Source organism: Ursus arctos, unplaced genomic scaffold (genome assembly GCF_023065955.2).
Source record: "Ursus arctos isolate Adak ecotype North America unplaced genomic scaffold, UrsArc2.0 scaffold_11, whole genome shotgun sequence".
Lineage (NCBI taxonomy): Eukaryota > Metazoa > Chordata > Mammalia > Carnivora > Ursidae > Ursus > Ursus arctos.
In genome coordinates this window covers 19,685,555-19,712,583 of record NW_026622775.1, presented here as the reverse complement: position 1 = coordinate 19,712,583, position 27,029 = coordinate 19,685,555, and positions in this window count along the sequence as shown.

Sequence of the window (27,029 nt, the reverse complement as noted above, 5' to 3'; positions counted from 1 at the left end):
TATATAGTCCATAACAGTATGCATTCTGCTTTAGGCATGTATGTGACTTTCTAAATTCCCCTATTATACATGGGTGATTTTGAATGCCCTAATTTCCAAAAAAATCACTCTCTACAGATTTTCTTTCCAAGACATACTGCTCTGTTATTCCCTTCAACTGTAATTATTTTTACTGTGGGTTGTTCATATGTCTTATAGTGTTTTTGAGGAATGCTTGTTACTTTGCCAAACTGAATGATTTTGAGTTAGGTAAAACAAAGTACCTTAGGTCAGTCCTTTATTATTTCTTAATTAGGTTATAAAAGACAAACACAATTCTTTGAGGATAAGGTCTTCTCTGCTCTCTCTAGAACCAGGAACCAGGAATAGGAATGTTGTCTGCCATCTTCAAGACTGCTGCCAGGTCAACAAAAGAAATGGTGTAAGGTCAAATAAAAATGCCACAAAGATTACCTGGTGCTTTGTTTTTTGTTTTTATTTTACAATAACCTTTAGTATGCAATGATTCTGTGATTTAAATAATATTTTCACATACACCATTTTTGTTAAAATATACTTAAGAGACTTATAATATTTTAGTATTTCTTTAATTTCTTATACAAATTCCACAATCTTGTCATACAACCCATCTATAATATGATTAAATACTTGTTGAAATAATTTTTTTCTTACTATCTTTAGCTTTAATGACTTGATTCAATGTCTAAAAAATTTGATTATTCTTTTATCATTTTGAGGCATACTTTGCTTTTTGCTTCAGTCTATTTTTTAACATTGCTCTCAAAATATTGTCTTATTAAAATGATGGTATAAGGCATGTAATATAAAATTTACCATTTTCATTATTTTTAAGTGTGCATTTCAGTGTGCATTTTTAATGTTCATTTCCATGTTAATGTGTAACTGTCACCACCATCCATCCTCAGGACTTTTTTCATCTTGCAGAATTAAACCTCTATACCCATTAACAGTAACTCTCCATTTTCCCCTTCCTCCAGCCTCTAGCAACCATCATTCTACTTTCTGTCTCTATGAAGTTATCTCTCTGAATTTATAACTGGCTTATTTCTCTTAGTGTAGTGTCTTTAAGGTTTATTCAGATTGTATCATGTGTCAGATGTCTTTCCTTTTTAAGGCTCAATAATATTCTTTTGTAGATGTGCATCACATTTTGCTTATTCATTTTTCTATAGACGGACACCTGAGTTGCTCTTAGTTGCTTTTTTTGCCATTGTGAATAATGCTGCTATGTATATGGGTATATATTGCTACCATTTTTACCTTGCTTTTTTTTTCGTGATTTAAGATTTTCTTGGTTACTATAAACATTTGACTATTGTCCAGAATTCTAACAAAGTTGGTCCTCATAGTTTTGTTTGAGGTTTTGATGTTTTTTCTAGAGAGACAGCCCTTACAGCTACCTAATCCATCATTTTCACTGATGTCACCTGTCATTCTCATTTGCTCAAAATTATGCAGTGGAGTTTTCCAGAGGCTATATGACATATGATAATTTTGTCACTCTAACATCACTTTGAGGGAAGTCATTCAGAATTAAAGAAAAGTAATAGAGTATTTGAAATATAGACATGATGAACTCTTTAAAAAATCCTTTGTTGTAGCATTTGCAAATATTGATGTAAAGCCCATTTACACATCTTACAGGTTAAGATATTGTAGTATATTGGTTGGGAAAGCATACGTGAGTGCCGAGCAAATAACATCACCTTGAACATTTGACTTTGCTAAATGTCTTTGGAATAAATGACAAAAGTAAAGGAAATTATGACACTGCTACAGTCTAACAATATGATAACTCACTAAATTAATGATTTAGCTGCAAACATAAAAACTGAATTAATATCTGTAGGTTTATACTTTTTTTAAAAAGATTTATTTATTTATTTATTTTAGAGAGAGAGTATGAGGGGGGAGGGGCAGAGAAAGAGGGAGGGAGAGAATCTCAAGCAGACTCCTTGCTGAGCTCGGAGCCTGACTCATGACTTGCTCTCAAGATTCTGAGATCTTGACCTGGGCTGAAATCAGGAGTCAGACACTTAACCAACTGAGCCACCCAGACACACTTGTACTTTTGGTTTTATAATGGAAATATCTATAGACATCAGTGGACTTACTGTTTTGCTTTTATTTGTTGATTTTTAGCCCCAATTAGTCACGAAGGAGATCTTTTATGTGTATGCTTAATAGCAAACAAGTAGTGGTACTTAAATATCTAATTTTTAAAATATTTAATAATTATTTGTTACATTTTCTCTCTAATCCCAAAGGATTTTAATTATTTCACTGTGGATGTGGAGAAAGGAATGAAAAGATTTCATTCAACATTCATGGGGGAAGAGAATACAAAATGGATGTGGCAGATGGGCCAGTAATTAGGAACGGAAGGATGACGGTAAGAACAGTCTCTTTTTATAGAATTGCTTAAGTCTGAAAGAAAAACCCACTGTGGTATTAGAAGAGTGCTGAAGCATGGTAGTAGACAAACAGGCTTGATATAGGTTTTGCCTTTTTTCCATTTCATGACTCAGTTTTTTTTAAAGATTTGGCCAAATGTTACTTAAGAATTGTAATATCTCACATTTCCTTACAGCTTATAGACTTCTAATTGGGAAATCTCAATGTTATATATATTTTTTTCTCTAAATAATATATATACATTTTACCTCTAAAGAGTAAACTAAAGAAAATAGACAAAGTGTTCTAAGAAATAGCTTAAAAGAGAAACATGTTTCTCCATAATATTTTTTGTGGTTTGATGATTAAATTTTCAACTGGGATTGAATCTTTGGAAATTTACTTTTTGTTTTATGCACCCCCCCATGTTTATTCATCAAATGCTTCTGTGTTTCTTTGGAAATATTTCATTTTTATTGACTGGTCTTGTGTCCTTGAAATTGGGCAGACAGAAGTGTATGGAGAAAGGGAATCTGGGCTTCTTGAATATATCTTTGCTTTAAAAATGGTGGCAGCGAGACATTTGTCAATTACAGTGTAAGTTGAGGGTGGATTTTTTAATGTAATAGTTACTATGAAGCATATTATTTAAATTGTTGAATAACTTTTTCAACTCGTGTTTTTTCCTGAGAAAACTTGTACTGATGGTACTAAATCAATAGTGAGTAAAACCGATGACCAAATTATACTAGTCATTTTATTCTTTACTGCCATGCCCTCATGTTAAAATTAAATGGCTGTTTCATTTAGGAATGTCCTTGATAAAGAAGTAAAAATTATTAATTTTTTTAGTGTTTGACCCATTAGTTCACTTTTTATAATATTCTATGGAAAATATACATAAAGAACTTTTGTTGTATACCAAAGTGCAGTGATTACTTTGGGGAAAAGAATTTGTGAGATTTATTTGAGTTGTGGGCTGAACCAGCCCATTTTTCAAGGTACAAAAATTTTACTGGAAGAATAACTAAAGGACAATTATGATTTGGGGACTAGGATATTTGACAAATGTTTTCTTGAAAATGAGCAAAATCAGCCTGCCACTACAAAAAAAAAAAATAACTGATGGCATTTGTTATCAAAGATAAAACTTCAGCTTTAAATTAAAAAATGAGAATTTTGGAAAATATGTGCTTAACAGTATGAGCTTGACAGTTTCCCAATACTAAAAAAAAAAAAAAAAAATTCTGATAAGATTAATGGTGATATTGGGGCGCCTGGGTGGCACAGCGGTTAAGCGTCTGCCTTCGGCTCAGGGCGTGATCCCGGCGTTATGGGATCGAGCCCCACATCAGGCTCCTCCGCTATGAGCCTGCTTCTTCCTCTCCCACTCCTCCTGCTTGTGTTCCCTTTCTCGCTGGCTGTCTCTGTCGAATAAATAAATAAAATCTTAAAAAAAAAAAAAGATTAATGGTGATATTAACTAATATGATTTCTTGACATACCAACATTTGTATTATCTGCATATCTCAGTGAACAAGTATTATTTATTTATTTGAACAAGTATTTTTTAAATGATCAGTGTATGCTATTATTAAATCATGCATAGATAAAAGATCCATTGAAAGGCATGATAGACCACAGATTGTGAAAAGTTTATTGATCTTGTTTCAGAGTGTACTAATTTTTAAGCAACGGATTTTTTTTGTGGTAAAAAATACATAACATAAAATTTACCACCTTAACTTAATTGTACAGTTCAGTTGCGTTAAGTGTATTTACATTGTTTTGGAACAGATCTCTGGAGCTTTTTCATCTTGCAAATCTGAAACCCTATATTCATTAAACAATAACTTACCTCTTCTCCCTCCTCTCACCTCCTGGCAACCACCATTCTATTTTGTTTTTATGAATTTAACTATTTTAGATATCTCCTAAAAGCAGAATCATATTTGTCTTTTTGTGACTGGTTTATTTCACTTAGCATAATGTACTCAAGATTTACACATGAAGCATGTGACAGGATTTCCTACCTTTTTAAGGGTGAATAATATTGTTTTGTGAATATGCCACATTTTATCTATCCATTGACCTGTTGACAAACATTTGGGCTGCTTCTATGTCTTGGGTATTATAAATGGTGCTGCTATAAACATGAGTGTGCAAATATCTCTTACAGACTCTGCTTTCAATTCTTTTTGGGTTGTAGAAATTTTTTTTTCTTTTTTGAGGGGGATTATAGGATTTTTTGAATTGCTTTCAACTCTTTCAGATATACCCCAGAAGTGGGGTTACAAGACCATATGGTAGTTCTTTCTTTAAATTTTTTAAAGAATCCAATACTGGTTTTTATAATGGTTGGACTATTTCACGATACCACCAATACTGCCCAACGGTTATAATTTCTCTATATCCTCGCCAACACTTGTTCTATTTTCGCTTGTTTTATCTTGTTTTTGGTAGTAGGCATCCTAAATGGATGTGAAAGAATATCCCATTTTGATTTGCATTTCTCTGATGATCAGTGATGTCGGGCATCTTTTCATATGCTTGTAAGTCATTTGTATGTCATCTTTGAAGAAATCTCTAGTCAAGATCTTGACCATTTTTTAACTGGGTTATTTTTGTTGTTGAATTGTAGGAGTTCTTCATATATTATGGCTATTAACTCCTTATTAGATATATGATCAGCAAATATTTTTGCCTAGTTGCAGCTTTCTTCTATTTGTTTCAGATTTTACCTGTTTTCTCACTAGTGTCTTTTTGTATTGCAGTATGCAATCCAGAATTTCACATTGCATTTAGTTGTATTTTTAGAGACAATTTCTCAGTCTTTATATTGTGTCTGACAATTTTGAAGAGGGCAGGTATTTTATAGAATCTTCAATTTGGGTTTCCTTATGGTTAGACTGGGATTATGAGTTTTCTGGAGGGGTAACACTGAAATGAAGTGCCCTTCTCACTACAGAAACTCAGCATAATTTATCACTTGTTATGTTAACCTTGATCACTTGAGGTAGTGCCTGTCAACTTCAATGATAAAGCTACTTGTTTTTCCATTTCTATACTCTTTTTGGACGTGAGTCACTAAAGTTCCCAAGTCCAGACCCCACTTGGGGTAGGGAGGTGAGAATTAAGCTCTACCACCTGGTGGGGCATTTTTAAGGAGTGAATAAATATTTTTAAATGTATCACCTTAAATTTCTAATATGGTATATGTCTACATAAATAAAATTCTAAGGCTTCCAATCATTTTTAAGAGTGAAATGGAATCCTAAAACCAACAATTTTGATAGCCACTGGTCTACCTTTTGAAATCTACTATATCCTGTTAGCCAATTTTGTCTCCAATAACTACATATTTGATGATATGATACTTCACTGTTGTGTAGTTGCTTCTTTTAAATACATCTCCATGTCCAGACTTTATTTCATTCTTACATAGTTTATTGCTGTAGTTCTTTAAATGTTATTGTTCCATACTTTCCCCATTTAGAGGTGGAAAAGTAATCTCAGAAAGCTAACTGACTCACCTAATCATACCTAAAACCTTTGTCTTTCTACTTCTCTACCAGTCTTCTTCATTATACTGCATGCACTTATTCCTATAGCTGTACTCATTTCAAGCGACCAAGAATGCATGCCATAAACTTTTTTTGTGAGAAACATACTAAAAGATAACAGTATAATGTTAAATGAAATCCATTTAAGGACTGTTAAAACAAAAACTCAAGTATCATTCTAAGAAAAGTGGTCATGTTCAAGCCACACAAAAAGGATCAACTGTGACAAAAGTTTTTGTATCACTAGAACTACAGGATTTCTATAACTTATGAAAGAGGACTTTTCCCCTCATAGAAATTTAAGCAACCTTTTAATTCATTTAACATTATGATGGTTATAATAATTGGAATTATTTTGCCCTTGTCCAGCTTGTGGAGTATTAAAGACACCATTGTAATGTCTTAAATTAGAAATATATTCTCATAAGAACAGTGGAAAAAATTAAATTTTCTTCTCAAATGCTCTTGAATTCTTTCATAAGTTTCTAAGCCAAAACAGTACATTACTGCAGAGCTTAATAGAATAGAGCTTCTAGGATAGAAATGCCCTAACAGAAACTTTTACACCACTGTTTCTTTAAGTGGCGCAATGATAGAGACACAAGCTTTTGTATTCTGAAAGATATTGTGCTTCGCATGTGCTGTTCAAAGCATTGGCCAGTCTATATTTCACATTAATCAGAATCATCTAGGGGGCTTTTTAAAATAATGAACCCCACCTATAACCTACTGAATCAGAATCTGATTGTGACTTTACAGTCTCAGTCTTTAATATTCATGACATAATTTTTGTTCATCCTAACATGTCAAGTCACTAAAGTAGAAGAAAGCACTTAGGTGACCTTTTGCTTCAAGAGGTCATTTTGATAGTAAGAGAGCTAACTCATTATGTGCTCTCACCAAGAATAGTCTAGGGTTCTGATGGTAATAGAGACTGGGTAAGATGGTAAGACCTGGTCTAGGATCACATACAAGGATATCTCAGTGTATCAGACTAAATTTTTGAAGGTACAACTCTTTAAAGCCTGTCAGGAATGAAAAAGTACTTAGGTAAGACACTTGATCAAGGGTAGGTTCATCTTGGATTCGGAATTACCAGGATGGCTGCACTCTTGAAGGCCTGGAGCCCTAGTTCCATCAATATGCCACCATTAACCTAAAATGTACAGTACTCTGAAACTTTTATCTGATTGGCAACTCCATAATTATAGAGGAAAAAAGAATTTCCTAATCTGCATCTTCACTGCTTTTGTACTAACCCCTTCGTGAACGTAGGGAATTTAAAAAATGGTGTTAAGGAAGCCCTACCATTTTAGCCATTATGCCTAAAATTTATCTTTTTATTCTCCCTGAACCCAGTTATAATTCATTTGCAGTAAAGATAAACTCATTTATATATTTCAGTTCCAAAATTATAATAGAGGCATTATTTGAAGAAAAACTGCAGTTATGGAAAAGAATTTACTTGAGCATAAGTACAATTAATCAAAAATACTATTGTAAATTTTCCATGATTTAAAGAGAAAAAAAAGAGAATGTTTAGTAAAGAAAGTTGCATGTAATTCATAAATCTGTTATCAATGCAGATGACTCCTAATCCCCACTCTAAAGAGAATGTGAACAGGAGTGTATCCAAGGATTCTTTCATACATCAGTGACAAGAATGCTTATGGAACAGGAGAAGGGAGTGAAATTATGGTACTCTTTAGCCAAGATTCCTCTCAGTGCCAAAACAACAATAACAACAAAAAACCTCCCAGGCCTTTTTTGGTTAGAATCAATTCCAGAAAGTTTTAAAATCTGTATGAAAATAGTTTGCGACACAATTTGATTATGTTTGCTTGTGTTAGAAGTCCTTCCTACAGTGTGGTAGTAAATCTTATTAAGTAGAGTTCTTAGTTCTCATTACAACAAAGCCAATATTTTTCTTCATCAGGCTACACCTCCAAGTACAGCTGGAGCGACCATAACAAGTTAAGAAAAATTTGCATTTAATGACTAGAAATTTCATCATAAATATTATAAAACTCTATATTAATAAACTCCTGAACAATATGGAGAGTAAAAGAGATGAGTATATGTATTAAGTTAAAGATAAAACACCTGAATTTTATATATGGTTTGGCACCCTAATAATTATTCCTGGCACATGTATCAACACGATTATTCAAAGTAATGAATCATTCAAACTTGAAAAATGTATTTCCTTTTAATGTCATTTATGTAAAATGGATGGGGTTATTTATTAATAGCTATTAATAGTTATTCACTTCAATTAAAGTACCTGAAAGAGTTTGTCCTGTTTTTGAGGAAGGGTAACTATATTATATGATCTCTTCTTGAGGTGACTTTGGAATATTTCAAACATTCAAAGCCTATATAAATACCTTTTGTAACTGTTTTTACTTTGTCCTTACATTGGTCTATGAACCATTTTAAAGGTTTTGAAGGGTAATAAAGTCACTGACCCCTCATGGAATTCTTACTTATAAAAACATTCAGTTCAACTTCGAGTTTCTATTTCAATTCAGATGTAAATTTTATTGTTACTTTTATTACCTACTGAATATATATCTGTTTGTCTCAAACAGTTATTGGAAGGTAATGACTCCTAACTATAGTCTTGAGCTAGAGTCTAAACACTGGCCTTTGACAAATCTCTCCAAATATTCAATTGAGGGGGGGCTATGTTTTTAATTTTGGGATCTTTATGGTTGATTATGTCACAGTAGTAGAGAGATGGACTTAAAAAAATGGGGCAGGGTGCTCTTTTATATAAACTCCCTCCTTTTTACCAGGCTGATGAAGAACAAAAGATGAGAGGGAGGAATTGGGAATGACAGAGGAGTAATTTTCATGTACTCAGAAGTGAAAATGTGGGATGAATGTTGCCAAAACAACTTTTGGAATGACATTCTCCTTTGTTTTCTCTCAAACTTAAGCACTCTTTAGATATTATAGATTTTGTGGGCAGGCTTACGAGTTAAAGACTTTTCTAAATATTATTAAATATGCTTCAGAGGAATATGTTTGTACAGTTTGAATGAGGAATGATTAAATTTAATAATTCAGCCATTCAATCTCAATTGAGGTCAAAGATATTTGTGTTTATATATGTCGTATGGCATTTTACTTTGATACATGTATATATTCACGCTGTTCAAATTAAAACATTATAGGTGTTCTTAACTTAGGGCACAACATAAACAGTTTAAAACTCTTGGGAATGAATGACCGTATTTTGCTATAATTAAGGTATATAATGGAAAAAAAATAAGTGGATGGTCAGTGCTCTGGTTGATCCATGGCCAGCCAGGTTCTGACTTCATTGACACATTTCATGGAAAGGGTGTTTTAATGAAGGATGGAATTGTAGATAATTTATTCCATGCTGTGAGGTTAACCACAAGCCTCTAAGAAATCACAAAACTTATTTTTCCTGCAGATGTGCTGGAACTAAAACCCGAGATTGAAATTCTGAAAGCACTATAGTTTTTTCTGACTTGATTTTATTGTGAAGCATACCCTCATTAAGTGGCCACATTAAATACACACACACACACACATAAAGATAGATAGATAAGTAGGTAGATATAGATATTTCTGCTTTTTTTGAAAACACTTCTTTTTATTGCTGTTCTGTCAATACAATTGAAACACTTTCAAAGGCGTAAAATGCTGCAAATGTAAATATGTCCTGCATTTGTGCTGCTTCCTTGCATAATGTTTTCACAGGGAAGTCATCCCCAGTGTAATTATTTCTATTCGTACTGCAGCATTCTGCCTCCCACCTCTTAGCTCAGCAATGTAGAGCCATCATTATCACATTAATAAAGTGGAACATCGTTTTGAAACTTTGAATGTTCTCCTTCTCTCTCCCTACTTTCAGTAACACCTGGGCACTCTGCTATTTAAAACTGGGTCACAATAATGGTGGTGTGGATAGCGGCTTGACAGTTCTGGACCTGGGCCTGAGAAAAGAGATATTTTGGAATTAGTCACAGAAAAAACAGATGAAAAAATCTCTTCTGGGTTTTGAGTATCAGAATTTTAGCCCCTGAGGGAAACTGAGGAATACAGAATGGATTCAGACTTAACAGGGAAAAAATGTATGTTGAGGCAGAGAAATTCTTTCCATTATTGAATTTAGGTGGATTCTTCAGGATTGGGGAGGGAGATGGGGAATGAGAAAGAAAGTAAGATGCAAAGCATTTAATTCCGCACCCTCTCCCTTTCTATCTCCCCACCCCTCATCTTCCCCAACCTTTGCTGCTCCAGGCTTTGACAAGTAGGACGAGAGGTGACTGAAGGTTCCATTCGTCAAGGACTGGGTGGTTAGAAAAGGTGGTTGACTAAACATCAGCCCCAAGGACTCTTGGCCAAGAAATGCAGGGCATGGGGTGGTATACCTCATACCAGTGTGGTTAGTTGATAAATAACATCTTGACACTAAGTCATCTCTCAAGAACTTAGATACAAACCTGGGGAATTGGAAGAGGATTTCCTAACTGAATGATATTAATTTCTGATAGCCTGGTAGAATGTAAGCTCAAGAAACTGGATTGAATTATGGAAATATTTTATTTTGTTTTTGAAGATTTTATTTATTCATTCGAGAGAGAGAGCATGAAAGAGAGCATGAGTCAGGGAGGGGGGTAGAGGGAGAGGAAGAAACAAACTCAGGGAACCCAGACACAGGGCTCGATCCCAGGATTTTATTTATTCATTCGAGAGAGAGAGAGAGAGCATGAGAGAGAGCATGAGTCAGGGAGCGGGGGTAGAGGGAGAGGGAGAGGGAGAGGGAGAAACAAACTCAGGGGAACCCAGACACAGGGCTCGATCCCAGGACCCTGAGATCATGACCTGAGCCAAAGGCAAACACTTAACTGACTGAGCCACACAGGCGCTCCTGACTTATGGAAATATTTTAAATAAGTTTTTTCATTTACACATAAGTTCATGACTTGAAATTGGTAATTGAATGTGGGATTAGAACAAAGGGTTTAAATGAGATATTAATCTGAAAAAATCTAATATAGAGTTTGGGTGACAAAGGGATGGTAAAAGGGACTTGGATATATTTATAGGTAAGTTGGTAATAGGAGCCTGGAAATACAGTGACATGTCCACATTGGAGAATATATCTGTTCTGTGAATCAGTACTTTATGTAAGAAGTTTAAGAAAATGGGCGCACCTGGGTGGCTCAGTCGTTAAGCGTCTGCCTTCAGCTCAGGGTGTGATCCCGGCATTCTGGGATCGAGCCCCACATCAGGCTTCTTTGCTGGGAGCCTGCTTCTTCCTTTCCCACTCCCCTTGCCTGTGTTCTCCCCCTCTCGCTGGCTGTCTCTCTCTGTCAAATAAATAAAATCTTAAAAAAAAAAAAGTTTAAGAAAATGTATTTTTTATATGGTATTCTTATTCCTTCAGAACAAGAAAGGAATGGTACATTGATACTCATATACCTACTGTAGGTTATATGGAAACATTGTTAGCCTCATTTGCTGCACCTGTTATCTTGTCATATTTCAAGTATCTTGTATTCATCTGTTGTGAATACTAAAATCAAATGTGTCCTTACTGGTTCCCAGCAATCATACTGTATTACCCTAGACCTTTTCTTTCTTGAATGCCTTTTCCATAACTTCTCCTCTTTGACCAAACTTTTGATATCACCTGATTTATTTTCAAATTCACAGAAATGAAAGAAGGAATCAAAGAGTGCTTATAATTTCCCACTACATTAGTGTCCCATCACCTATATCCATGTACTCTGCCCCTTTGCCTGTTACTGTGGATGTATTGTCCATATTCAAGCCAATATTTATACTTTTGCATTACATCATTTCCCTGTTGTTCACTCAAAAAAACACATTCTACTAATTCTGCTTTCTGCTTCATCACTTCCCTCTCATTATTGGATTATTGGTATCAGCCTATAAAAAACACAAACAAGACCCCTCAATATCCCCCCAAACTATAATGGCTTCCAATTAAAAAATTATAAAATAACCAAAAAATTCTTTGATCCAGTCTCACCATTTTTCTTTAGGTATTATCTCTTTTTCCTCTTCCATTTTATTTAATTTAATTTTTAAAATTTTAATTTCTATATAGTTAATATACAGTGCTATATCTGTTTCAGCTGTGCAATACTGTTACTCAACAATTCTACACATTACTCAATGCTTATCGTGACAAGTCTTTACTTAATCCCATTCACCTATTTCACCCATCTTCCCACCCACCTTTTTTTCTGGTAACCATTATTTTGTTCCCTATAGTTAAGAGCCTATTTTGGCTTGTCTGTTTTTTCTTTATTCAGTTGCTTTGTTTCTTAAATTGCACATATGGGTGAAATCATATGATCTTTGTCTGCCTCTGACTGACTTATTTAGCTTAGCATTATACTCTCTAGCTCCATTCATGTCCTTGCAAATGGCAAGAGTTCATTCTTTTTGATGGCTGAATAATATTCCATTATATATATATATATACACACCACCTCTTCTTTATCCATTCACTAATCTCTGGACACTTGGGCTGCTTCCATATCATGGCTATTGTAAATAATGCTGCTGTGAACATTGGGTTCCATGTATCCCTTTGAGTTAGTATTTTTGTATTCTTTGGGTAAATACCTACTACTGCAATTACTGGATCATAGGGTAGTTCTATTTTTAACTTTTTGAGGAACCTCCATACTGTTTCCATAGTGGCTGCACCTGTTTGCATTACCACCAACAGTGCAAGAAGATTCCCCTTTCTCTGAATCCTCATCAACACCTGTTTTTTCTTGTGTTGTTGATTTTAGCCATTCTGACAGGTGTAGAGGTGATATCTCATTGTAGTTTTGATTTGCATTTCCCTGATGATAAGTGATGAAGGGCATCTTTTCATGTGTCTGTTGACCATATGGATGTCTTCTTTGGAGAAACATTTGTTCATGTCTTCTGCCTGGTTTTTAATTGCATTAGTTGTTTTTTGGGTGTTGAGTTGTGTAAGTTCTTTATATATTTGGATACTAACCCTTTATCAGATATGTCATTTGCAAATATCTTCAACTATTCCATAGGTTGCCTTTAGTTTTGTTGGTTGTTTCCTTTGCTGTGCAGAAGCTTTTTATGTAGTCCCGACAGTTTATTTTTGCTTTTGTTTCCCTTGGCTCAGGAGTCATAACTAGAAAAAAGTTGCTACAACCAATGTCAGAGAAGTTACAGCCTGTGCTCTCTTCTAGGATTTTTATGGTTTCAGGTCTTAAAATTAATCTGTTTTGAATTTATTTTTGTGTGTGGTGTAAGAAAGTGCTCCAGTTTCTTTCTTTTGCATGTTGTTGTCCAGTTTTCCCAATACTATTTCTTGAAGAGATGGTCTTTTTTTTCCATGGGATATTCTTTCCTGCTTTGTCAAAGATTAATTGAGTGTGTAATTGTGGGTCCATTTCTGGGTTCTTTATTCTGCTCCATTGATCTATGTGTCAGTTCTTGTGCTGTTACCATACTGTCTTGATGACTACAGCTTTGTAATATAGTCCAGAATTGTGATGCCTCCAGCTTTTCTTTTCTTTTTCAAGGTTTCTTTGGCTCTTTCAGGTCTTTTCTGGTTCCATGAAAATTTTAGGATTGTTTGTTCTAGCTCTGTGAGAAATGCTGGTGGTATTTTGATAGGGATTTCATTGACTGTGTAGATTGCTTTGAGTAGTATAGACCTCTTAACAATATTTGTTCTTCCAATCCATGACCATGGAATGTCTTTCTATTTCTTTGTGTTGTCTTCAATTTCTTTCATCAGTGTTTTATAGTTTTCAGAGTACGGGTCTTTCACCTCTTTGGTTAGGTTCATGCCTAAGTATCTTATTACTTCTGGTGCAATTGTAAATGGGATTGTTTTCTTAATTTCACTTTGTGCTGTTTCATTATTAGTATATAAGAATGAGACAGATTTCTATATGTCAATTTTGTATCCTGAGAGTTTACAGAATTTGTTTATCAGTTCCAGCAGTTTTTTGTGGAGTCTTTCAGGTTCTCTCTATATAGTATTATGTCATCTGCAAATAGTGACTGTTTTACTTCTTCCTTACCAATTTGGATGCCTTTTATTTCTTTTTGTTATCTTGGTGCTTGGGGTAGGAATCCCAGTACTATGTTGAATAAAAGTGGTGAGAGTGGAAACCCTTGTCTTTTTCTTGATCTTATGGGAAAGGCTTTCAGTGTTTCCCCATTGAGGATGATGCTAGCTGTGGGTTTTTCATGTATGGCCTTTATCGTGTTGAGGTATGTTGCTCGTAAACCTACTTTGTTGAGAATTTTTATCCCGAATGGATGTTGTATCTTGTCAAATACTTTTTCTGTGTGTATTTAAATGATTATATGCTTCTTTTCCTTTCTTTTATTGATGTGATGTATCACATTGATTGATTGTAAATATTGTACCACCTTTTCAACCCAGGGTTAAATCCCACTTGATTTTGTTGAATGATTTTTTTAATGTATTGCTGTATTTAGTTTGCTAGTATATTTTTGAGGATTTTGCATATATGTTCATCAAATATTGGGTTATAGTTCTTTATTTGTGGTTTCCTAACTCTATACTGTCACTTTTGGTCTCTCCTTTTCCTTCAAAGAGTCCCTTTTGGTAGTTCTTGCAGGACAGGTTTAGTGGTCAGGAATGCCTTTAGTTTTATTTGTCTCAAAACTCTGAATGATAGTCTTGCTGGATTGAGTATTTTTGGCTGCAGGTTTTTCCACTCAGCAGTCTGAATATATCATGGGATTCCTTTCTGGCATGGAGAGTTTCTGCTGAAAAATCTGCTGAAAGCCATGTCGGATTTCCTTTATGCGTAACTGTCTTCTTTTGTCTTGCTGCTTTTAGTATTTTTTCTTAATCATTCATTATATTTTTTCAATTTTAATCACAATATATTTTGTTGTGGATCTACTTTTGTTGATTTTGTTGGGGGTTCTCTGCCTCCTGGATTGAATATCAGTTTCCTTGCCCAGATTAGGTAAGTTTTCAGCTATTATAACTTCAAATAAATTCTCTGTCCCCTTTCCTCTCTCTTCTTCTTCTCTGACTCCTATAATGTAAATGTTATTATGTTTAATGGAGTCATTGAGTTCCCTAAGTCTATTCTTATTTTGCAGAATTCTTTTTTCTCTCTTTTGTTCAACTTGATTACCTTACATTATTCTGTCTTCTAGGTTATTAACTCATTCCTCTGCTTCTTACGGCTTGCTGTTCATTCCATCAAGTACGTTTCCCATTTTATTGAGCCCCTTATATCTGCTATGTTGTTCCTTATTTCTGTGTTAATGGTCTCACTGATGTCCTCCACTCTTTTCTGAAGTCTCTGAGTATCCGTATGATCATTATTTTACTTGTATCTGTTTAACTTAGATCTCCAGCCATGGCCTTACCCTGTCCTTTCATTTTGGGAAAATTCTCTGTCTTCTCATTTTGTGTAAGTCTCTGTGCTTATTTCTCTGAGTTAGGAAAGTCAGCTATGTCTCCTGTTCTTGAGGGTAATTGCTTTATGAAGAAGAGGTTCTGTAGTGCTCTGCAGTGTAGTGTCCCCTGTTCCCTGGTGCCTGGCACTTCCAGGAGTATTTCCAGTGTGTACTGCATGAACTCTGCTGTTATGTCCTGGCCACATTATCCTTCAGGCCAGTCATCTAGAGGCTCCCTTTGCCTGTTGTGGGCAATGTTTTGTCCTTGCCCTGAATGTGGGAGTTTTAACTAGTTATGCTCTGGTCTGCTTGTGAAATGAGACTGTTGCTGCTGCCACTGGAACTGGGGGTTTGCAAAACTCCCAGGTCAAGAGACATGGTGTTGGCAGGGGTTTGGGCTGGTCTTCTGGAGGAGGAGGCCCACCACTGGTACTGAGGGAAGTGTAATTGGAAAAGGCAGTTCTTCTAGAGTGGGTGGGGGTGAGGATTGATGTAAGCAAGTTAGGTAGTGAGTGTTGTGTTGGTACCCACGAGTGTCCCTCTGCTTACTGAGGGGTGAGGGAGGGAAATGGTGCCTGCCAGTTCCTTTATTCCTGGAGGGGTCACTCCATGAATGCTGTTTCTCCAGGACATAGTTCATGAGCAGCTAACCTCCCCATGTGTGCCCCTGGTACCCTTTAGAGTACTTTTCACAGGCTGTATTTCCGTGGGCTGTTTGTCCTGCCTTCTCTCCAAGAGCAGTCCCAATGTCCTTGGAGCTCTCTCAGAGCCAAGCCTGCTGACCTTTAAAACTGAAGGCTTAAAGCCCCATTGGTTGCTAGAACTCACAATTTCAGGCCTTCTCATTTTCCACACCTAATGCTATGGGGATTCGTTTGCCTGATGTGCTCCCCTGTGTACTAGTTTATCTCTCACACTTCTCCATGACCATGGCTTCCTCCCCACTGCAGTAGCCATGATTCATTTCTGTCCTAAGCTGTGCCTCTGCAGTTTCTACTTTCTTTGACCTGGTCTCTTCTCTACTGTTAGTTGTGGGGTGTGTTTTGCCAGTCTTCAGATCAATTTCTGGGGTATTTAAGATGATTTGATAGCTATTTAGTTGTGTTCGTGGGACGAGGCAAGCCTAGGGTCCTCCTACCCCACCACCATCTTCCTCAACCTTCCCCCCATAGTCAGTTCTTAATCCTCTTCCTTTGACGTTTCTGAAGCATTGGACGCAGGTGAGCTCTTTTTTCTCTTGAAAGACTATTTTCACTTGCCTTACATTTTCCTGCCTAGCTCACTAGCACCCCTTGTTGATAAAACTTTCAGAAAAATGACTAGAAAAGAATTTCAGTATTTTGCATATAGTACATCTTTAATCTCAATAAATAAAGGAATGCCATCATTAGTGGACTTTGATTGCAAACATTTGCAATAAAATGAAGTTACTGTGACTAACTGAAGTTTAATGAAAACCCAGATATTAAATTTTAGTTTCTATTTGATGAACTTTTAAACAAAGAGTGGTATTATTTTACTCCTGCTTATTTTTTTATTACTTTTTTAACATACTGGGTTGTAAAAATTTGCAATATTTTCATTTTGATAGAGATTAATGAAATTAATCCAGGTAGTTCAGGTGAAGCTTTAAATAGGGAATATACCAAAGATTTGAAAGAGATGCTACTGATAACTAACAATTTAGTGTACAGAATAAAATTATCAATTAATATGTTATGAATTTGGAATTTTGATCACTGTGGGAAAGAAAAGAGTTTGCCAAAATAATAAGAATGTAGTCTGTCTTTGGGGGGGAGTTTATTACTTTAAGAATAAAATAAACATTTTATGAACTATTAAAATTTCTTACTGGCTCTTTGGCAAAATTTTATGTTTTCTATTTGTTTTATATTCCTTTTAAAATCAAGGCTGTAGTGTGTGTTATTTTTTGTAATGTCTATCCAAAGAAGCTTCACTAGATGATCTGGTCTTTCTTTCTACTATTACACTGGTAAAAGAAGAAGCCTGAAAAAACAAAACACAACTATAATGTGAATTAAATTTATTAGCTATATCAGTTTCAAATAATGTTAAACCCTAGCTCAACTTATCCTAAACAATAAGGAATTTATTACTTGGCATAATAAAAAGTCTGGAGGTAAGGCAGACTCAAGGTTAGTTAAAATTCTAAGTTAATATTTTTATGACCTAATCAACAGTCCAGGTTCTTTTCACTCAATATTAAGACTGTTAGCTAACTTTATAGTTACAATATGGGATCACAGTAGGTCTGAATTTCTCATCTTCATACTCTAAAATGTAGAGGCAGAAAAAGGATTGTATTTTCCTTGTATGTATCTATGTATCTATCTTTCTATCTATCTATATCTATCTAAGACTTTCACTGGATCTCTTTAGCAGAATTCAAGTCCCAGTAAGTAGTCAAGAGGAGTGCCATAATCCTGTTCAGCCTAAGGCAATCATTATTTCCACAGTTCAAAGGAAGAAAGTGAAGACCAGAATAAAACTCAGTACTTAGCAGACGTAGAAGAAGAAAAAGTATTACTGAATAGGCAGCCCACCATCTTTACTACTGACAGGAACCAACCTATGTGCCAAAGAAATCAACCAAATTAACAACAACAATAACAAATAACAAATAATAATAATAATAATAATAATAAACACATTTATTAAGTTAAAAGCAAAGCATTAAGAAAACCCATTGAAATGTATTTCATTCTAATTTGTCATCAGTTAAGTATACCAGTAACTTCCAATTAGTAAATACATTTTATACTTTCTCAAAGATACCTCTATGCATGCAAGTCATCATAGGCTGGCAAGGATTATAATAGAGATGTAAATATTTGAGAAAATAGGGGCAGCCAAGTTATGCAGCTCTCAATATTTCCTCCAAAAATTATATACAATAGCATTAAGAAAAAGTAAAATTACGCAAAACATCACTTTCAACATAGCTTGAAGACAGAATGCCCAAACTTGAATATAACTGTAAATAAAGAAAGCCAAATCCCAATGAATGATCTCATGCAGAGTGGTAGTAGGGAGTCAAGCAATGAGTTTGAATAAGATTAATTGTGAGGGATGGGGAGCATGGGCCTAGACACAGGCTTGTAGTTGATCTGAAACCATCACCAGAAAGAATTAGCCCACCCTCAGTATGCAATTTTTTTTAGAGATTGATTGATTGATTTGAGAGAGAGGGAGAGAAAGAGCAGGAGCAAGAGGGGCAGATGGAGAGGGAAAGAGAGAATCCAAGCAGACCCTGCTAAGTACGGAGACTGATATGGGGTTGGATCTCATGACCCTGAGATCATGACCTGAGCTGAACCCAAGAGTTGGACACTTAACCAGCTGTATTACCCAGGCGCCCCAGTATGAAAATATTTTTTAAATGTCTTGGTAAGTCAAAGAAATGCTACAGAAAAAGGACTTTAAAATATTCATGATATGAAGCAGTAGACCAAGATGCATAGCTTTCAATGAAGATAAAAGAAACAAATAGGAGGGAAGAAGCATTCTTTGGAAACTGGGTGTCAAAGAGAAAAAGCAGCAAAGGGAGAAACTTAGGTCCTGCAAAATAAAAGGGAACCAAGTAATTGAAATACACACAACTTTACTCTTTGTCAGAAAAAAAATTCCACTTAAATATTTGGACTGATAGAAGAGGATGTTATTGAACTAGGGATCTTTCCCCAGTGTCATAATAAACTAATAACTACGTCCATACAGAGTTCTTACAAAAAAAATCACAAAATGTGACCCTATACATCCAATTGATTAAAATTTTACTCCCACCCTAAAATTATGAAACAGAAGAAACCTGTAAGACAGCATTCCAAACTGAATTAAATATATTGGAACAAACGTTTAGGGATATAAAGAAATATTTTGAATCAGAAATTCAAAAACTATAGACCAAATAAACACAAAAATGGAAGAAGTGAGGAGAACAGTTAAATTAGAGAAGTTCTCCTGGGTATGAAGACTAAGTAACAAAGTGTGCATCAGAGAATAGACTCAAATAAAAATTCCACAAGGAAATTTAAAGGAAATTAAGAAACAATTAAGAGAATGTAAATGTGATAAAGGAAATAGTTTATTCATTTATTTAGGAAATAGTTTAAATAAAGAGAAAAAGTGGTGAAAAATGGAATATACAGAAAGGAAGGATAACATTTATAAAATTGGTATCTCTAAAAAAAAAAGAGAACAGAATAATGTAGCAGAACTCATATTTAAAGGTATAATCTGAAAAATTTCCAGAAATAAAAATAAGCCCTGAATCTACAAATGAGAAGTTTCTATAAAGTACATGGGAAAATCAAGTTGGAATGTTCAACTCAAACATGTATCCTTATAAAACTATTAGATTTCAAAGATAAAGTAAAAATCAAATATTAAAAAGCCAAAGAATTAGACTGGTATCATGATTTTCAAAAGCATCATACAAAGCAAGGCAGCAATAGGGAAGGAATTAAAAAAAAAAAAAACTCAAAAATATGTTAACCAAGAATTTTCTATGAAACTTAACTATGTTAAGGCTCTAGAAAAAGTTTTTAACATACAAAACATAGAAAGTTCTACATATACATGAACTTTTCTTTTAAAATACACTAGCAGATGAGTTTCATCCTTTAAGAGATGACTTAGAATACTACAATAAAGGGAGTATACACACACATGCACTCAGACACATATGTACATACACATCAAAGTTTAAAGAAAGAGATGAAGATAAAATAATAATGGGCAAACATTATTTGTAACTAAGTAGAAAAGTGCAGCTTAAAAAAGGGGAATTCGGGAAAGGTAAAATAAATGTAGAATAAACTCATTTATTGCTGTATGGGCAGTAGATGGGAATTAAGGATCCCACTAAAAGCTGACAAACTAGACAGTAAAAGATAAAATAAGGAAACAGTGGATTAAAGACATCAAAAATGTATGTGTACAAATATGTCCACCAGAACAAAAAGTCAAACCTTCCTAAATACTGTGTATATATTGTTACTGTGTGTGTATAAATATATTTATCTTGTAAAGAAAGATATATAGCAAGCATAATACATATAATTTGTAAAACATCATGACAAAGTCAAATATATCAGTTATATATACTTAACTCGCTAAAAGAAAAAAAAAGGTTTCAATTTGGCTCAGGAAGAAAGACTCAGCTGTATGCTGTATGTAAAGATTCACCTCTGATAAAATGATTTAGGAAGGCTTAAAATAAAGGCATGAACAAAAGTATACCAGGGCAATGGAAACAATGAGATAACAGGATAGCAGTCCTCCTATCAGCCAATATAAAGCACAAGCCAAAAATCACTTAAGGCATTAAGGGCACTTACACTAAAAATCACAAATCACAATGATGTTATAACATGTATAAATATGCATCCAATAACAGCAATATAGCTATGCAACCACTCCTATGAAACAAACTACATAGATAGAAATAGACACTATGAGACTTTAACATACCACTCTTAGTATAACACATGTGAAGCCCTCCTGCCAAAGACCACCAGTAAAACCTGTAACTTAGAAAGTTGAGTTTAATGCTCATTGCATTGAGAAAAACTGCACACCGTGAGGAAACATAGAGTGTGCTAATAAGGGGTTGTTAGAGAAGACTTATTTAAAATTGGGGCTTATTTAGGAGCTATGGGAAGAGTTTATAGAAGAATACTATCGGGAAGTGGGGGTAATTCTACTTGTAGTTTATTATATTTTATCGTAATAATAAATCTTTTCTAGAAGGAGGGTAGTAGGAGTGAGGCTACAGCAGTAACTGGTAAAAGGGCAGAAGCCACTCATATTAGCTGGAAAGAGAAATATTTACCATTTTATGGCTTATATAGTGACTTTCTTTTTAAGTCTGTGCTTAGACAAAATTATGAAATTAGTCTTATTTTTGTTTTCATCACAATCACGAAGTGAGCTTTTCAGGTATCAGGTTGTTTTGTCCAACAGTGGAACAGCAGGCCTAGATGAGAACACTAGGCCAGCTACAACACTGAGGTCGAGTTTCTGGTTATCAGGGTCTGCTTTCCTCTTTTTTAGATTAAATGCACACAAAATAAGTAAGAAGGTAGAATTACTAATAAACATAATCAGTAAAGTAAATTCTATAGATATATATCAAACTTTTACCCTTATAAGAGAATACCTCTGTATTTGTCCATGTATGTCTGTGTGACATTGCCTAAATATACATGTATTAGGTCACACTCACATATACACACAGAAACTTCAGTAAATCCCATAAAATAGAAATATTATAAGCAATGCTCCTTAATCACATTAAAACAAAACTAGAAATTTTTAATAAAATCATAAACCAACAAAGTTCTTTAACCTAGAAATGTAAAAAATACTTATTAAACTTTTAGGTTAAAGGAAAGATATGAATTTTGTAAAAAGTACAGAATCCCTGGGGTGCATTAAAAAATTCCAATCGTGGAATACTTTAATAGTAAAATGAAGTATTAAAAATAAATTACTCAATTAAAAACTAGAATAATAATAATGTAAGTGAAGAGAAAACACAAAAAAGAAAACAATAGAGATAAAAGCTGAAATTAAGGAGCTAGAGAATAGAAAAACAGTAGGTCTAATTATTAAATAAAAAGCCTAGTTTTTGAAAAAGGTATCTCCTTATTTGAACAAAAATAAATATAGGAAGTTTAAACCAAAAATTGATGAGATGGCTGAAATAGGAGGAAAGAATAGGAAGGAGAGAATGATATAGAAGGAATGATGAAGGAGAGATATTCCAAGCCATACGTTTTTGCTTAGTTTGACTTTTAGTACATTGGTTATATGTCACATATGTAAAATATAAATAAATAACCAAAATCAACCAGGACATGGGGAGGATCCAAACTAGAATAAAAATAAGAAGTAATAAACGTAACTGTATTTTAGACAATTACACTAAGGGGTTAGGGAAGAAAAAAACTTAACCTAATTAACTTTAGAAAATAGCAATTTGACTTGTATTATAATGCCAAAGACAAAAATGAATGTATACAAATATGGTACTATAGTTGGTAAATTTTTCTTCATAAGGTTATGGAGTAGCAATTCTGAAGCTACTTTATGTGTAAACATATTGTGGATGTTCCTATCAGAGGAACAAGTCACAAATGGAAAGGGAAAATACTAGAATCAACTTTGTGGGTTTGGATTGGAATCAGATATGTGTGTTTAGAAATATTGACAGAGCTATGTATATAGATCATCCTCAAGTTATGATAGGATTACATCCTTATAAATCCATCATAAATTGAAAATATCCTAAGTCAAAATGCATTTAATACACCTAACCTACCAAACATTGTAGCTTAATCTAGCCTACCTTAAACGTGCTCAGCATGCTTATGTTAATCTACAGTTGGGCAAAAACATCTAACACAAAGCCTATTTTATATAAGGTGTTGAATAGTTATGTGATTTATTGAATATTGATTGATTATTTTCAATAATATTGAAAATGAAAAACAGACTTGTTTATATGGATATATAATGCTTGTAAGTATATCTGGTTGTTTACCCTTGTGATCACATGGTTGCCTGGGAACTGTGGCTGGCTGCCACTGCCCAGCATCATGAGAGAGACAGAGAGAGTATCATACCACATGTTGCTAGCCTGGGAAAAGATAAAAATTCAAAACTTGACGTACGGTTGCTACTGAATGCATATCATTTTCACACCATCATAAAGTTGAGAAAAATCATGTCAAACCACTATAAATTGGGGCCTGTCTGTATATGTATATACATAATGTTACCTAGCTTTGCTCACTGAGAAGCAATAAAACCCCAGTAGCAATGAAATAAGCTAGCTTCCACATTTTGATTTCTAAATACCATTCTCCAATAAAAGGAATGGGACCAACTTGGAGAAGTGTTTGATCCAGGTTTGCTCAGGGAAAGTTCAAGATAAGCGTTCATATTGAAAGGACGCAGGTACAGCTTGAAGGAGCTCCTGATGGCCAAATCTGGAATAATTGGAACAACAGAAGAAATAATTACATCAATGAATGTAATTCATAAAACCAAATAAAAATCTGTGAATTTGGTAAGTCTAGGTGGCTCACTCTTGGTTTTGGGTCAGATCGTGATCTCGTGGTTGTGGGATGAGCCCTGCGGTGGGCTCTGTGCTCAGTGCAGAAATCTGCTTCATATTCTCTCTCTCTCTTCCTCTCTCTCGCTGTCTCTCAAAGAAGTAAATAAAATTTTTCTAAAAAAATCTGTGAATTCACAGTGATATAGGTAAATAAATAAAATAGGGGTGCTCTCTCTTGGAATAAAATTCTAAATAATGTGATAAGAGAGGATAGAAATTGAAATCACTACATAGTAATAATTGTTTCATCAATGGCTGCTAGAATGAGTCGGGAGAAGCATGGTACACAGGATTATTGTGTAGTCTCAAAATATCTACCTAAAATATACTTATACAGGAAAAGTAATAATTTCACAGTGTAGTAACCTTGTGGATACCATCTTAATCAAGTGATCCAAGTCATCACCAGTAACAGACATATTGCCATGTCCTGTCTTCTGATTCGATGTACTAAAAGCAGCACAGTATCACTTATGTGGAATTCTTACCAAAATAGTGCAAAATCTGAGTTTAATCAGTTTTGGGGAAAACAGTCAAACTTAACAATTAGGCTGTTCTATAAAATAACTGGCATTTCTCTTCAAAAGTGTCAGGGTCTTGAAACCTAAACAAAGAAAGAAGCACCGTAATAGATTATAGAAAACTAAGGAGACATGGCATTTAAATGTAATATAAGTCCTCATTTGGATCCCAGATCATAAAAGGATACTCATGGGACAAGCAGTTTCTCTAGATTATTTAATAGTATAGTATTATTATAACTTTTCTGATTATGATACTTTTCTACTATATAATTTCTTACCTTTTGGAGATGTTTAGTGAATGGTAAATGGGAATTATTTGTATTATTTTTGCAACCTTTTATAAGTCTGAAAGGATTTCAAAATGTAAAAAATAAAGCATACCTTGTGGTATATATAATGATGGCAGAATGTATATATTCAAAATTAGCACAACTGCATGTGTGAATAATTTGTTCAAGAGGTTGTCAGAGAAAGCTTCATTAAAGAAGGTATAAGTTAATTGGTTTTTGAAAAAAAATTAAGATCATCTAGCTGAGCAAAGGTTTTAATATGCTACTTTGAACATTCCGGTTGGGAAATATAAAATATAGCTTTTCTCCACCAATGCAAGCAGTGGTTTGCCAAGAAGGTGTTTTTAGTATGGGATGAACATGAAAAGATTAACCTTTGTGGGAGTTGAGTTCAATTATCTGCTCTAAAACATAAATATGCATAATAGGGATCTCAGCCTTTCTCCAGTCCTTTAGCCCATCCTGAGGCACAGGCACATCTGGGTGTATTCAGTGAACAGGAGGGACAGGCCCCAGTAGAAGGTCATTTCACTGCATTGAGGAAACTCTTGGAAAAGACTTCATGCTTTGGCCACATCTGGCAAACTGACAAAGAGGAAGAAAGGTAGTTTTGAGGAATCTGTCAGCAAAGCAACAATAACCAGTAATAGTAACAATGAAGAAGATGATGGCAAACTGTTTCTGGACAGAGCCTTATATGCTGAATGGAAGAATGGCAATGAACAGACTTTCTCCTTGGCTGGGGTCTATGCTTAGATACCAGTGAGAGAGTTGGGACTAACACTTAAAAGATTCATTTCCCTACACTGAATGAAGCATAGGGGTACCCTAACCCTGATTTCACACCAGCCATTCTTGTAGAAATTTGCGGCTTTGACTCTTTCTGAGTCCTTCAGCACTCTCTGATGATGCCAGCAGTGACTGGAACTTTTCCTTTGCTCTTCCTGGTGGAACATTAGCAAAGGTGGCCAGCAAAGTAGCGATGGGAAGAACTTGATCATAAGCACATTTGTCACATACACCAGAGTAATCTCTGGAGTATGTATAGGTTGCTGACATTGAGACAATTTGAGTTCTAGTCATTTGTGAAACTGTGTTAATGATTTTTGTTTGGTGCTGAGGGACCAAGAAACAAGGGCCTCTTCTCATTCCTTCTATAGATCCACAGAAGTCAGATATGGCTGTTTTTCTTTGGTGTCAAGGCTGACTTGGCCTACTGAGTAGAGTTTCAATACACAGTGACTGATAGTATACTTTTAAGTAGAATCTGAGCAAATCAGTAAAGTCACCAGAATGTGTTGTGATTGCAAACAAGTATACAGCACAACCTCTATAGCTAAAAACAAAACAAAACAAAATAAAACTTATTTTTAAATGTGTTCTGCACTCTTTCACCACCACATTACTATTTTACTCAAAATCGATGACCCTGTACCTCTAGGTGCATGCATGGGCACACGTGTGTTATATGGGAAGGGTTCTGGGAATGTTGAGTAGAAAGGTATGAGGTGAATGTATTTAAGTGTTTGGCTTATGTTTTTAATTTGTTTAGTTATATTTTGTTAGTGTCTCATCATTTGAGCTTTCTGTGCCACTTAGTGATAGATTTCTTCTATATTTTCTTCATCAAAGCCTGTGTGTCTGTTACTCCAATGTCACAATGTTAGAGAGATGCGTGAGTTATAAAATTCCTTTTTTAGGCCTTTTGGATAGTTGCCTTTTATAACATTCTTCCAAATATATTCCAGGGTAGCCTGTGTGTGTGTGTGTGTGTGTGTGTGTGTGTGTGTGTTTGCTAGTGGTTCTGTATACAACTATTCAGGATACACATATATTTTGAATCTCATGTCCTGTCTCAATTTACTTTTTCTTGGATATGTAAAACTGTAGAGTTGCTCAGCTACAGTGTTACATATATTCTCAGACCTAGAGTTTTAATGAATTTTCCTGATACTCATGTTTCATGTAACTCCAATCCAAACAAAACACCCTATTCATTTTGCCACTGAATAGGAAATGATCCCAGTTACAGAATACCCAACCTCCTCTCTGGTTTGCTAATAGAGTTTTATTAACATATTTTGGGACAATTAAGCTCCCTAGTTGAGAAGGAGATTCTTCTTCCAAATGTTTAAGTTTTCCTTGTCTCCGAGAAGAATAAGACAGCTGTTATTGGAGCACAGCTCTGGGACTTGCCAGTCATCCATGAACAGTCTTCTCACTACTAGGGACATTCCCATCCAACTGGAGAGTTTTTTGCTATTATGTGAAAATCTACCCTGGCTCTTAGGGAAGATAGATGTAAATGAATGTCCTGAGATGTTTAATACCATTTTACTACTCCTGGGACTAATGGAGATTTGGGGAGAATAGTGGAAAGATGAACTGAACACTGTGATGTAATTTCACTCAAACCTGGGTTGCACAAAAAGACCAGCTTAAATACGTTTAAAACTAACCTTAGTTTTGAAAAAAATGCTCTTATTCCTACACACAACTACCACAACTTTTGTTTTCTATCTTGACAGTTATTCCAAGCTTTTGGTACATATTTCTACTTCTAATATTGTATATCTAAGCCATTCTTTAAACTCCACTTATTATAATAATGGTGTAAGGAAAAATAATACGTTCATGAAAAAGCTTCATA